Here is a 15,922-nt window from a genome sequence, read left to right as displayed (position 1 = left end):
CTCTCCAGACACCACGACCCCTGTATGGCCGAGAGGCTTGGGTCTGTGACGACTGTACTACCCTCCAGCCCACTATATAGTGGTCGAGGCGGACAGTCCGCTAGTAGCTATCTAACTACATAGCATCAGGGTCCCTGACTGCTCACAACCTCGTGGCACGACAGGACTAGCAGCAACTGCTCCAACTACCACTACCCATGAGTGGCCGAGTGTGCGGTGCTAAACCAAACCAACTGATGACTCTCTCACCACAAGGGAGACAACGGTCATCAGATGCAATGAATGATGAACATGATATATATATATAATCATCATCCATGCAACAACCCCAAACCTCATAAATACCTCCGACAAGAGTATAATCGTCATGATACCTCCACGTATCCCACCAAACATATGTACACACTACACATGTATAATCAACCAAAAATCTCCAATAATCCCACCAGACACATGTACACAAAAGTATAAGTACAATCAACATGTATCCTCCAATAAAAACACAACAGACATGTGTATATACCCCAAACATACAATCAACACAACTCCTCCAAAAGTACATGACAAATACGTATGTACACCCCCATGTAAATGCACGGTCAACAAGATGACTCCTATAACACATCTCCACCTATGTACAGTCAACCTCATATACCCAATCAGCATGGTAATACCAACAACCCGACAATCCCTACAAGACATACTCTACACGTGTAATCACAACAGAGTAGATATCAAGAGTAGAGACTGTATATGAATTAAATAGATCATCACAAGGGTCAAGCATAAGTATCATGCAGGAAAAACAGCAACCGATCATGATAGAAGATAAAGCAGCCTAATTCATCCAATAATAACCATGCACTAAGTTTCAAAGAAACTATAAAGAGTCAAGGAAGAAATACCCGCCTTTAAAAGTCCGTATCCAACAGAACCACCTCACGTCACGCTGCTCGTCCATATCAAAGTCCTGCGATCACATGATATATACATATATTATTTAGCTAATCACATAATCAACAACTAGCTAAACCCATAACCTAATCCTACGTCGATTAGGTAACCCTGTTTAATTCCACCTAAATATCCAAACCAAAGTAGATGGTAAGATCATCCTTAATCCAACTCTTATCCAAACACAATCCATAATCAAATCTCCTCATGAATTAATCCAATCCAATTCACATAATCCATCATCAATCAAACACTAATCAAATCTCATCATAAATCCTTCTAAATCCACTAATCAATCCAATACAACTTAATTTAAATTTCTACAATCCATCATAAACTTAACAGAGTAACACACTAATAAGAAAACTAGTGGTAAACACTTACCTTGAGGGAGGCAACAAATCCAGTAACTCAACAGCCCTCTACCAATCTCTGCACACAACCACCAAGAATGCCTACATCAATTCTTTCCAAGATCAGTCCAAGAAACAATTACACAGCATTGAATTTTGTTGGAACCCTAACAAACAAGACCACATTTACCTCAATTGAACCCTTACCTCTTCACCCGAGAGCTACCCAAGACCCCAGTCATAAGAATATAGAGACCAGTAATCTGCCCAGAGGAAATCCATCAAGGAGCTGTTCCTATGCCTCCCACGAGTCCAGCATTAGGAAGAACATCACAAAGGAAACTAATTAGACCATCATCAATGAATCTTCAAGATTCCAGATGAACTTACCTAGATTGATCACCCCTGGTGGTGGCAGTCGAATAGAACAGAGAGGAGGAAAAAGGTAAGGATGCAACCATACCTTCTTGGCTAGAATCTGTTGTTCCAACGATGCAACAAAAATCTAGAGGTGTGTCTACTCTGTGGAGGAGGCAAGGCTCGGGAGGGGATCGACAAAAGATAGGATCAGCGAAGAAGGCTTGTCCGACAGTGGGTTGATCGCGAGCGAAGTTCGATGCTAGGGCTCGGTTTTCCCTTGTCGAAGATCCTCCTGCGCAGGCGACAACCTAGAGAGGAAGACAACCCAATAACTCCCGATGATCAGCGGAGAAGAAAGCAGGATCAGTGGTCGTACAACGCTGATGCGATCGGGCGATGTCCGCCGGCAGCACGGCATCAAGCGGTGTCGGTAGTGGAGATGGATCGAGGAAGATGGAGGTCGCGCGAGACTCCGCATCAGCAAATCTAGGGCACAACGATGAGGGAGAAAGGATCGGCAAATTCGTGGAGAGGAAGATCAAGTGGCGGAGGTGAGGAACGGTGGAGGAGAAGCCCTCCATCGGCGGTGAACTCGCGACGGCCGACGATCGGCGTTGCTAGCCGGCGATCAGCGATGAAACCGGATCGCGAGGGAGAGGAGTCGGGGAAGAAGGGATCGGGCAGAAAAGAGGGGTTCGGGAGAAAGAATAGGAGAAGGAAATTATAAACCTAGGTTAATTAAAACTTAAGTTAGTTTAATTAAACGCTAAGTTAATTCCTCAATTAACTCCTACTTAAATGGGTATTCCAAAACAGACCTTCACTGTATCCCAAATCCATCCCCTCAAAATAGGTCGTACGGACTCCGTTTAAATCCCGAAAAATTTCTAAAAATTCCTGAAAAATCCAATAAGATTTTTCGTCCAATAATATTTATTATTTAATTTTGTGATATCTTACAGAGAGATTGTTGGTACCCCAAGGTAGTTTTGATGTGATCAAACAAGTTAAGTTAGGTCATGTTGTGTTTAACCTTGTGTCTAAGTGTGAAGGAGCTTAGGAGCACAAGAAGTCGAGCAAAAGACGCAGCTAGCGAGAAGGACTACACGGGAGAGAGCCGATGGGCTCGGTGCGGCTGAGGGACAAGGTGTTGTGGAAGAGTACGCGGGCGGACGAGAAGGAGGCGCGCAGCGTTTCTGAGGGACGAGAAGCCAGAGCGGAAGGTTGCTCAAGAAAGCCGGAAGTTGGTTTCGGATGAGCCCTATTCCAGATGGCCGAAATCACCCAAGCGAGCAGAGTCGGAGCGGAAGACCCAAATCGAGACGAGCAACACCGGAGCAGAGGGTCCGGACTGAAAAAAGTCAATCTTGTTGACTTTTAGGGTCCGGGCGCTCGAAACGGGCCCAGGCTCTCGAAACCTCATTTTTATCCACTTCGACGTGGATGTTGACCGTTGCGTCAGGAATAGAATTCTTGTCACGCCCCAGAGGAGTCCCTGTCCGAAGAAATTTCGACAGCATCTCCCCTGTACGACGGACAATCTGAAACTTTCTACATCTCCATATACCTCAGCCACATGCGGCTGGAATAATAACAAAAATAAAATACAACACACGGACATTCAACGCAATTTAATAAGCAATGAATAGAAGACTCAAAATCCACCCTACTCAACTACACTCATAAAACACAAATCCGACGATAAGATCAATTTACCTCTTCTGCCGTCTAGGCAGGCATGTAGTAAAAGCAAAACCAAACCAAATTCATCGACATCACAAAATCCATACCATATCCATAGTATCAAAAATCCATAGTATCAAAAATAGAATAAGACTGAACATAGACTAATAAAGAAGAAAACCAAAAGATTTCTAAGCCCTCGTGGTCTGCAGGGGACTAGCAACTAGAACCCTCTCCTGACAGCATCAACATGAAAAATAACAACAAATGGAGGCGGGGTGAGTCCAACACTCAGCAGGTACAACTGATATACAAAGTAGGGAAATAACACCTAGCACTAATCATATGTACAGTCTCCTGATATATGGAAGATAAAAATGCATCTAAAGTAAACAGGAGAGAAACTGTACTAACCAGGACCTGAGTATAAGGACAAACAGTCCGAGTGATATGGAAATCTTGTATGCATGTCAAACATAGGTATCCAAACAATATGCAGCATATAAATACAGTAAATACAAACACAAGCAATAAATGCATCATGCATATGATGCCAATGATGCGTCCTGGTCACCCCTGACGCCAGTCGATCATCTCACACCCAATAGTGAGGCCGAGTGGGTAGGGTTGTGACAACCGTGCACTCTGTCGTCACTACTCCTGATAAGTGACCGAGTGGGCGGGATGCTGTCGGAGTACACCTATCCTCCTATCCCAAATCATAAATGGGGGAGCGCAATGCTCTCAACTCCCGGTACACGATGACGGGGAGGAATCTCTGCTGGCTAACACATTGCATCACCCTACCCATGAGCGGACCAACGGAGCCAAACACAAAGTCTCTAACTCACAGAATCGACCACTAACCCATGAGTGGTGGTGTGTGCAGATCCATGTAACTGGCGATGTGCTCAACAATAATGAAGCGGACTATCGCACAGCATGCAATCATGCAAATGGTGCATGGCACTAACCACAGAATATCCTGAGCTAAACCATGTATATATATAGAAAGTGCACCATAAGTCAATGAATCAAAACAACGGTACACAGATCAGATAAGGTATACAATCTAGGTCCTGAACATGGTGAAGCATGGTATATCACTACCCCTACAAGCATGTATACACAGGTAAAGTATACATGAGATGCAAACCAAGCAATCAATCAAGCATGTAACAAGTTTTGGGTAGTGATTAACCGAAACAGAATGAGGAACATAATTAATGCAATTTGTTAAATTCACTACTATGTATATCAAACGACATAAAGTCAAAAGTACCCGCCTCCAAAAAGAAATGATCGTATCCGGTCCAAATCTGACGTCGAGATATTGTCTCGCGTCAAGGTCCTGTGTCAATCAATATATATTTTTATTTAGCTAACATTCATAAGAATTTTAAATAGCTAAATAAAATCCACAGGACTAAATTAGGAAAAACCCTAATCCGCACAATCGAAATCAATTAAATCCCATGGTCAATTAGGGTTAGTTACCTTAACCCCAAACAAACCATTAGATAGCAATCCAAAGACCTAAATCCAATTACACCTGAATCTAAAACATGATCAACCACATGTTCCATTCTAAATTCATAGACCATATCAATTACAAAAGGTATTAAGATTCCTACATCATACCTCAAGTTCACAGCCGATAGGATTACTGGTTGGAGTGCTGCTGGCAAAGAAACACTACTGAAATTTACCTCTCTGCCCTGATCAACATGTTGTCCACCAACCGAATACCCAAGTACCAGTAACCTCACCTCTTGGAATTCTTCCCTTCTGTTCGATTCTCAACTATAGGTGGTTGTTGCCGGAAGAATACTCCACAACCAGATTACCTCAACAATCCACGCCTCTGGTGAACAAGGGAAAAATATGAATCGATCACACAACATCTCAACAACCCACACGGTACGTTGCTTACCTCCAAGATCCGGCTAGAGCACGGCTTGGCACAATCAATCAAGCATAAAGCTCGGCACTGGTCTGCAGTCGGAGAAGGTGGCGGCGGCACAGAGGGAAGGGAGGTCCGGCGAATCAAATCCAGGGCTCGGCATTGTGCGGAGAGGCTAGGGCACAGCCTCGGTTGCGACAACCGACGTGGTTCCCCGGTGGCTGGCAGAGGAGATCGGGACCGGCGCTAGGGTTCGGCTGTGAGTCGCATCGGCTGTAGGGTGTCGGCTAGGGCACAATGTCGACGATCACCGTTGGCGTCGACGCCACGCAGAGGAGAGGAGAGGAAAGGGTGGCTCTCGTCGCCGGTGGCCTGGTTTCAGGCGGAGGAGAGGGAAGAAGAAGAGAAGAACCGCCGAGCGGTTAGGGCAAAGAATTGGTGGGAGAGGAGAAGGAAGGGAGCGGAGGGGGAAAAAGAAAGCTCGGGTTCGGCAGGGATCGGGGAGAAACGGCGAAGAGAAATAAAATAAAAGAGAAAAGAAAACAAAAAGAAATAAAACATTTCCTCGCTTAAATGGGGCAACCTAAACAGGCTTTCCCGGGGCCCAATTTTCATCCCCGTAATCCTCGTCCATACGAGCTCCGAAAAATTCCAGAAAAATTTCTAAAAATTCAGGAAAATTCCCTTATCATTATTCGTCATTTTTCCGGTATTTTACAATTCTATCCCACTCCAAGCGTCTGGAACACTTCCATATGCCCCGACCAAGGCTATAAATATAGCCTTGGTCTAGAAGCTAGATAACAACTAGAATTACTGAGAAACACTTGTACATGCTTTCCTCTTTGTTTAGCTTCTTCATTTTTGTGTGTAAATTACTGTAAAGAGGCTTCTCCGCCTGAAGGAGAAAGTAGTGTGATTCATTTCCTTGGAGTAACAACCTCCCCGGTTATAACCAAGTAAAAACTCTGAGCCTCAATTTTTTTTGTTCATTTAATTATTTTATGCAAGTGTTCTTTTAAGTTCGAGAAGGGTTCGTCTCTTTTAATTGTGCAGGGCTACTCAACCCCCTTCTAGCCGGCCAACGGTCCTATCACATTCGTCCTCCCCTGTTCAACGGCGACAACTTCCCATACTGGAAGAAGCGGATGGAGGTATACTTGAAGACGGACTTCGACCAGTGGTTTAGCATCACCATAGACTACAAAGCTCCCATCGACAACGCTGGAATTCCAATGGGTCCGGAACATTGGAATTCGGAAATGAAGAAAAAGGCTCAGATCGATTTCAAAGCTCTCAACACACTCTAGTACAGGCTAACGAAGGAAGAATTGAACCACGTCGGCCCACACGAAAATGCGAAGGAGCTGAGAGATAAACTCATCGAATTGCACGAGGGAACCAATGATGCTAAGGTAACAAAAAGAGATCTTTATTTAAATAAACTATTTAACATAAAAATACAAGAAGGAGAATCTGCAAGTCAACTTCATGCAAGAATAAAGGGCATTCTCAATGGACTTCACACATAGACCACCAGATAGAGAACCGCGACCTGATAAGATATGCCCTAAACGCATTTCCTCGAAATGCACTGTAGGCATCCATCGTGGATGCCTACAAAATTTCAAAGAACCTATCTAAATTAAAATTAGATGAATTATTTTGTGAACTTGAGCTCCATGAACAGGCTAACTTAAAGCAAGTAGAGAAAGGTGTTGCTCTTTTTGCAGGTTCCTCAAAAGTAAAATCTAGAACCAAACCTAAACTTGAAGTTGAGTCTGACCAAGACTCAGATGATGAAGAATACCTGGTGAACTTGGTAAGAAAGATGTTCACCAGGAGAAAGAAGAATTTCAGCAAAAAGGATCTGCAGAAGATCAACTCCGCCTCCAACTCTGACAATAAGAATGTGATCTATTTTGGATATAACAAGAAAGGGCACTATAAGAACGAGTGCCCAAAGGTGAAAGACGACAAATCCAAAACAACCAGAAATAAGGCACTCAAGGCAACTTCGGACGAGTCATCCAGAGATGAATCAGACGACGGAGAACCAAAGCACAGCAACTACCTCGCACTGATAGCTTACAAATTAGAATTGGAGAGCAAATCGAAAAATAGGTCCGAACTCGAATCGAGCTATGAGTCCGCACTCGTTTCCGAAGGTTCCGATGAGGTATACTTTACTTTAAACAAAAGATTCTTTAAAATTATCGTATGTTTAAATACAAAATTAACTAAATATGAAAAACAAAATGAAATGCTCCTTAAGAAAAATCAACACCTCAAGGAACAGATTGAAAGTACAAATCCAAATCAAGTTGTAAAACTTGAGGAGGAAAACACAATATTAAAGAATGAAATTAATAAACTCAAAGAATTATTAGAAATTTTTACCACTAGATCTAAGAACTTAGATTTAATTCTTAAAATCCAAAAGACTGTATATAATAAATCTGGACTTAGATACAAGTCCAGCTCATTAAATAAAACATTTATATCACTCATAAGTCAAAATAAAAATCAAACTAAAGCTTGGGTTCTAAAAGCGTGTCTAACCACGCAAGTAGAAATCAACCAATACTATATACAAAAAAATAAAATTCACTATCTAAAACCAAACTCAACCCAAAATAGATCCTCACATCTAAATCCCAAAATTAAAAATAAAATAAAATCAAATGACCCAAACCAAAATATAAACCCCAAAATAAAATCAACTAAATCAAAAGACTGCAGAACCAACTCAAATTCAAATTATTATCAAGTAAACTATAACTATAAAAATAATCGACATAAACTCAAAACTTAAAATATTCAATAATTCAGGGGGAGACACTAAATTAGTTGGCGCCTCTAAAATAATAACTTACCCGGTAGGGTAATTAGGAATAATCTAAATAGGGACAAAAGTTTAACTTAACTAACGGTACTAGTGAAGTTTTGGATGTAACGCCCCGACCTGGGTGGGCCCCACTCGGACCGAACCGGGAATGCCACCAGAATTGCCCATCAAGTTGACGACTAGCTCCACAGATCACCAGAGGTCCTTTCAGCGTGCTTTGTCCTCACTCGCACGCACCCTGGAAAACTTCCTAGGAGGTCACCCATCCTCAGATTTCTCCAAGCCAAGCACGTTTAACTTTGGAGTTTTTATGTTTGGGCTTCCGAAAAGGAAGGTGCACCTTGGTGATATGGATAGTACCATCTAACCTTTTAAGTCATACTTAACCAGAATCTCAAAACCGAGGTATTACAATCACCCCCACCTAAAGACACAACGTCCTCGTTGTGTAACCACGAACACACCACACGAATCACACCACAGACAAATCCCAAAATCTCCCTCGCTAGGTGGTGCCCTACGGTCGCAAGGTCGCTCTGATACCATCTGTAACGCACCGGCCTGGGCTGGCCCCACCCGAACCGAACCGGGAACGCCGCTAGAATTTCCCATCAGGTTGACGACTAGCTCCACAGACCATCGGAGGTCCTTTCAGCGTGCTTTGTCCTCACTTGCATGCACCCTGGAAAACTTCCCAGGAGGTCACCCATCCTCATATTTCTCCAAGCCAAGCACGCTTAACTTTGGAATTTTTAAGTTTGGGCTTCCGAAAAGGAAGGTGCACCTTGGTGATATGGATAGTATCATCTAACCTTTTAAGCCATACTTAACCAGAATCTCAGAACCGGGGTATTACATTGGATGATAGTAAGTTAGGGAAGCTCTGTCAATGCATGTCTAGGAAGATATAACTTCAACTTGGTGCATTTGGCTTAGTGGAACTAACTGAAGCTACCCCTTACGGATCTTAACTAGTTATACCAAGGTTTTGTACTAAGTTCAGTGGATAGGAATATTTGGAAAACCTCGAAGGCATGGTTACTCTAATGATGTCCAGGTGACTCACCATAGCGTAGAAGTTTATCCAAAGAATGCATGTTTGTTGAACCCAAAGCTAAACCTGAATCTAACATAAAGGTAAACCAAACCTTGAAATTAAACTTAACTCATCTCATAAAATTATAAGATTTCCTGATTAAAAATATAGATATAGTGAGATGACTAAAGAATTAAAAATTAAAAATTAAACTTAAAAGTAAAATAAAAATTTTAAAAAATAAAATTAAAATTAAAAATCAAAATTTAAAAATTAAAATTAAAATTAAACTTAAATTTAAAATCAAAATTAAAATTAAAATCAAAATTTAAATTAAAATAAAAAATAACATTAAAAATCAAAATTAAACTTAAAATTAAAAATTAAAATTAAAAAATAACATTAAACTTAAAATTAAAATTTTACATTAAAAATCAAAATTAAAATTTTACATTAAAAATCAAAATTAAAAATTTTAATTTTAAAATTAAAGTTTAAAACCTAAATTAAATTTTTAAAACTTAATGAATTTCAAATCAAGGTTAATCTAAATTGGTCTTAACTTCTACCTATTGTATGAAACTAAGTGGATATTAGACAGTCGTTGTTCCAAATACATGTCTGGGGATCATACCAAATTCACTCAATTAACATACAAAAGCTTAGGAGTAGTTGCCTTTGAAAACAACGACAAACTCAAGGTAATTGGGATATGTAATATTGAACTCAAAACTGATTTTATTATTAAGAAAGTGTTACTTGTTGAAAATCTCAAATACAATATTTTTAGCATTAGTCAATTGTGTGATTCTAAATATAAGGTTAGGTTCTTATCTTTTGAATGTTTAATTAAGCATATAAATAATCCTACCATAAAACTAAAAGGGTTTAGAAAGGACAATATCTATGCAATCAACCTAACTGGTTCCTCACTTAAGTGTCTAAAAACTGGCTATGGTATAGAAGAATGTCACACACAAACTTTAGAAATCTATGTAAATTTAATAGATTAGTTAGAGGCTTACCAAAATTACCCAACTTAGACTCAACAATTTATAATGTCTGTTAACAAGGAAAACAAACAAAGTCAACTCACAAATCAACTAATCAACTTCAAACAAATTCTATACTAGAACTATTGCACTTGGACCTATTTGACTACCATGGAATCAAATCAATAAATGGTACTGTCTAGTAATAATAGATGATTACTCTAGATTCACCTGCGTAAAATTCTTAAAAAGTAAAGATGAAACATTTGAAGTATTCAGTAATTTTTGTAAACAAATTGAAAATGAAAAAGATAGAAAAATTAAAATAATCAGAAGTGATAACGGAAGTGAATTTAAAAATCATAACTTTAATTAATTCTACCTTGAAAATGGATATCATCACAAATTTTCTTGCCCTAAGACATGCCAACAAAATGGAATAATAGAAGAAAAGAATAGAACTCTACTTGAAGCCTCTAGGATAATGTTAAATGAATATAAATTATCAAAATATTTTTGTGCAGAAGCTGTTAGCACAGCATGTTATGTACAAAATAAAACCACAATAAATAAAACTTATAATAAAACCTTATTTAAACTCTATTATAATAAACAACCTAATATTAAATATTTTAAAGTATTTGGATGCCAGCCTACATATTAAACACAAGAGAACACTTAGAAAAATTTACCTCAAAAGTAGAAAATGGAATCTTTGTAGGCTACTCATTAAATAGTAGAGGTTACAAAGTATATAACAAAGTCACGCTAAGAATTGAAGAAACCTCAAATGTAAAATTTGAAGAGACCAACCAAAACTTAGAACGAACCCAGATTCAAACAATTGATTTTGTTCAAGTTAGCAGTAGTCAAGGGAGGCTAGTGAAAACCTAAGTCACAAAGAAAAAGATCAACCTCAAGTAAGTGAACCCACTAGAACTGTAAGAGTTAACCCAAATCATCCAATTGACCAAATAATTAGTGACCCAGACCTAAGAGTTCATACTAGATCATCCTTTAGAAATTTAAGTCAAATATCTTCCTGGATTATAGCCATGTAGGAAGAACTAGCCTAATTTGAAAGAAACAAAGTATGGGACTTAGTACCACCACCTAACAATAAGAAGGTAATAGAAATAAAATGGGTATTCATAAATAAACTAAGTAAAAGTGGAGAAATTATTAGAAACAAGGCTAGACTAGTGGTGAAGGGTTTTAGTCAAGTAAAAGGACTTGACTAAAAGATTAGGGGTTTAGTCAGTAGCTAGACTTGAGTCCATCAGAATGTTACCTAGCTATGTAGCCTATAAAAGATTTAAGCTTTATCAAATGGATGTAAAATCCGTCTTTTTATATGAGCTAATAAAAGAAGAAGTTTATGTAGGTCAACCACCTGGGTTTGAAAGTCTAGACCATCCTGACCATATCTTTAAACTTAAGAAAGCCTTGTATGGTCTTAAATAAGCACCTAGGGCCTGGTATGAAAGGTTGACCTCTTACCTAATTTTCAAAGGATTTAACCAAGGACAAATTGATCCAACTTTGTTTGTAAAATCAATCAACCAAGATATCTTTATAGCCCAAGTATATGTAGACAACATAATCGTTGGTTCAACTAATTCAGAATTTTTACAAGAATTTATAACCTTAATGGAACAAGAATTTGAAATGAGCTTAGTAGGTAAACTAACTTACTTTTTAGGTTTACAAATTAAACAAACTAATGAAAGAAATTATATTTATCAATAAAAATATATTAAGGAATTACTTAAAAAATTTGGAATGGAAAACACCAAAGAAAAAAAAACATCAATGACAACTAATATAACCTTAGATAATGATCCAAATGGAAAATCAGTTGACCTAAAATACTATACAAGTGTTATAGGTATTCTTCTATACTTGACTGCAAGTCAACCTAACATTTTATTTGTAGTTAGTATGTGTGCTAAATACCAAACATGAGCTAAAGAATCCCACTTAACTAATATAAAAAGAATTTTCAGATATCTAAAAGGAACTTCAAATGTAGGAATTTGGTATCCTAGAACACGCAATTTTGAACTCATAGGTTACTCTGACTTAGACTATGTTGGTTGTAAACTAGACCATAAAAGTACAAGTAGTGGATGTCAATTACTTGACTCATCACTTGTCAATTGGTTTAGTAGAAAGTAACACTGTGTTGCCTTATCTACTACTGAGGCAGAATATATAACAATAGGAGAATGTGTTACACAATTATTATGGATGATGCACACTCTACAAGATTTTAACTTAAACTTAATAAATACAAAAGTAATGATTGACAATATTAATTCAATTAATCTAACAAAAAATCCAGTGTATCATTCAAGAACCAAACATATCAAGATTAGGCACCACATTATCAGGGATCATGTAGCTAAGGGCAACATTGAACTCACTTACATTGAGTCCAAGTCAAAGTTAGCTGACATATTTACCAAGCCTCTCCCTGAAAGTGAATTTAGTAATTCACGTCGACAACTAGGAATATGTTTCATAGACTAGGACTATCATTTTCAAAAATTATTTTCAAAATTCCCAAATTCTAGGGTAAAATTATTTACTTACATTTTTCTCAAAATTTCCTTATTTTTAAAATTTTTAAAATCAATTTTAGCCTTAGTCTAGATCAAATCCATAGAAAGCATATTCCTATAGATTTATGATTTAAGCATATCACCAACACATTAGGGCTACCTTATTTGTGTATTGTCAAACTTAGAAAGAGGTGAGATGCATAGGCAGCTTGCCTGGACTTAAAATGTTTATATCAGTGCATCAACATAAGTCTGGACGTTAAATATCAAATTTATAGTGATTGAGTTAAGTAATCTAGTTTAGTTAAAACACTAACTGGATAAACGACTTAACCTGACTAACTAGGTGAACGCTACTATTTTCTAATAGTTAGTTAGTAACTAATGGTTAGTCAATTAAGGACAATTTATAGTTGATTAGATTATTTTGAAATAATCTTATGTTTAGGGGGAGGATTAATAAGTGAATAAATTTTGAAAACATTCCTTTTATTTTTTCAAAAATCTATTTTTGAAAAAGATTATCACATGTTTTGAAAACTATTTCAATTTTTCCAAATTACTTTAAAACAATTTCAAATGTTGCAGCATTTAGTATTTTAACTTTTGCTTTAGAGAACTTTAACTTTAAATCTTTTAATTTTTTTTTTTTTTTTGAGATCTTAGCATTTTCAAATTTTTTTTGAAAAACTTTAAAATTTCTAAAGTTAGTAGATTTTAAACTATTTTCAACTTTATTAGCCTTGTGAAAATTCTGATATACAGTGTTTTAAAATTTATTTTGAAAGATATCTTTAATTTTTTTTATTTTTGAAATATGCTTTATAAGATGTCTTACCTTTGAGATTTTTAATAAGTTGTTTTCTTTATCATTTTGAAATGCTATGTGGTTTCAAAACTATATTTAAATATATTTTAACATATATTGTAAAATATTTTTTTACATTTTGAAAAGTTTTTATGGTTATAACATTTTTTCCCTCCCTCAAGTAATCCTGAGAATTATTTTATTGTAAAAAAACTTTTTTTTCTCAGTTTACTTTCCTTAGCATATTTTTACTTAAATATCTATTCATGTTTTTTGATGAATGGAGGGTTAAGGGGTTAAGTTGATTAAGTTAGCAAACTCTAAAACAAATCAAAATCCAAATGACTTAAACCATATTATTTGTCTATTTTTACATTTTTTTCCTAACTTAACCCAAGTTGTCATTGCATCAAAAATGGGGAGATTGTTGGTGCAGTTTTATACTAACGATCTAACTCGGATTTTGATGAATGACAAGTAAGTTAAGTTAGGTTATGTTGTGATCTAACGACATGATTAAGTGTGCAGTATGAAGTCCAGATAGGTCAACAGGCCAACTGAATATTTGGCAAAAAACCCAGCTAGGTCAACAGATCGACCGGATAGCTAGTACGAAATCTAGATAGGTCAACGGCTGACCGGATATCTGGCTAGAAGTCTAGCTAAGTCAACGGGCCGACCGGATAGTTGGCATGAAGTCCAAATAGGTCGACGGATTGACTTGATGTCTGACAAATTAGTAAGCTAAGGTAAGACACTAGAGGAGAGTGACCAAGTGAGGACATGTCCCGGTTGAAGGAACAATAGGCGTCAGTTCAGTTTAGGTCCATTTGGGATCTCTAAGCTGAGACCTTGACTAGTTCCCGGTCCAGGGAGGTCAGAAACTCATTACTACTCTTTATTATTAAATTTTGTCCTAATACTTATTTTGCAGGTTATTTGGACTAACATTATTTTGTAGGGCAAAAAGGAGAAAATTACCTTCGGATAAATAGTGTCTGAAGGCACCTTTAATGGAGATGGAAGGCATTTTCGTATTGTTCATAGAAGGCGCCTTCCATGGCTATAGAAGGCACCTTCCGCATGATGAAATTTTGACTTCGCAGCGGATAAGTGCCAAATAGTTCGGGATCAAGTTTGCCTGATTGGAGAAGCCTTTCATGGCTATGGAAGACGCCTTCCGTGCCTTATATAAAGCAATCTCGAGAAGCCTTCACAATACAATCGATATACGAGCTATTGCACGTTCATTTAAGCTTCTGACTGCTCCAGGCTTCTGCCACGACTCTGCTGCAAAGATACTATGCCCGATGGTTGTTCTGAGGACTTCTGATCACTGCTGGTAGACCAACATCGACACACGAACGCTTCCACATTCAAAAGTGTCGATAACAAACTTTTTTTACTTTGTACTTACATTCTACAAATGGTAAGCGTAGCCTGTTACACTTATCCGAATTATTCTCTATATTTGATTCCCTCTTTCGGGGGTACCGGAAGAGGTCTTTAGTGAATTACCCATCGATAGGTTCGTGGTACTTGGGTCTTGGAGTAGGAGTCGCCGAAGGCTCCAAACCAAGTAAACCGCTTGTATTTTCTGGTGTTGGCTTTTCATTTTAACTTTCCGCTGCGTACTTTACTCTGTTTTTAAAAATAGAAAAGAAAAGTTTTGAAAACCACGTGATTCCCCCCCCCCCCCCCCTCACGTGCGATCAATCCAATACTTACCTTTTGCTTGAAGATCCCTCCTCCAAATCTACCACCTAAGGGTCAATCCCTTAGGATCAAACCGCACTCTTGTAAGTCTACTTGACTTACTAGGTTTCATGCTTGGATTGCATCCAAGACTTTATAACCTAAGGCTTACTCCTTAGGATCACCACTGCTTAGCTTCACTCATTAGAACTTCCACCGCCTACCTTCACTCACTAGATCATCCACTACATGCCTTCGCCCATTAGGACTTTTATCATCTAGCTTCACTCACTAGAACTTTCACCTCCTAGCTTCGTTCACCAGGGTCTAGTCTCATTCACTAGGACTTTCACTTTCTATCTTCACTCACTAGGGCCTAACTTTACTCATTAGGACTTTTTCTTGTCTAACCTTTAGTTAGAACTTTCTCTTTCCTCTACTAGTCATCTGGTCCCGACTAGATTTTTTCTTACTGGTCATTTGATCAACTTTAGCATGACTAAACTTCACTCACTTTCAAATATCAAATTCTATTTGGATCAATCCTTAGTCAATTTGATCATACCTTATTATATTGTCAAACATAAAAATCCTAAAAGTTTATTGCTATTATATGGTGCTCTTTACACTAACATCAATCACTTTAGTCTTTTATTTGTGGAAGGACTCTATATATGCATCCTTATCCTCAATGTCTTTATTTTTGCAGTCTAAGCATGGAACTGC

This window comes from Zingiber officinale, chromosome 6B, assembly GCF_018446385.1.
Source record: "Zingiber officinale cultivar Zhangliang chromosome 6B, Zo_v1.1, whole genome shotgun sequence".
Lineage (NCBI taxonomy): Eukaryota > Viridiplantae > Streptophyta > Magnoliopsida > Zingiberales > Zingiberaceae > Zingiber > Zingiber officinale.
This window is presented reverse-complemented; position numbering follows the sequence as displayed.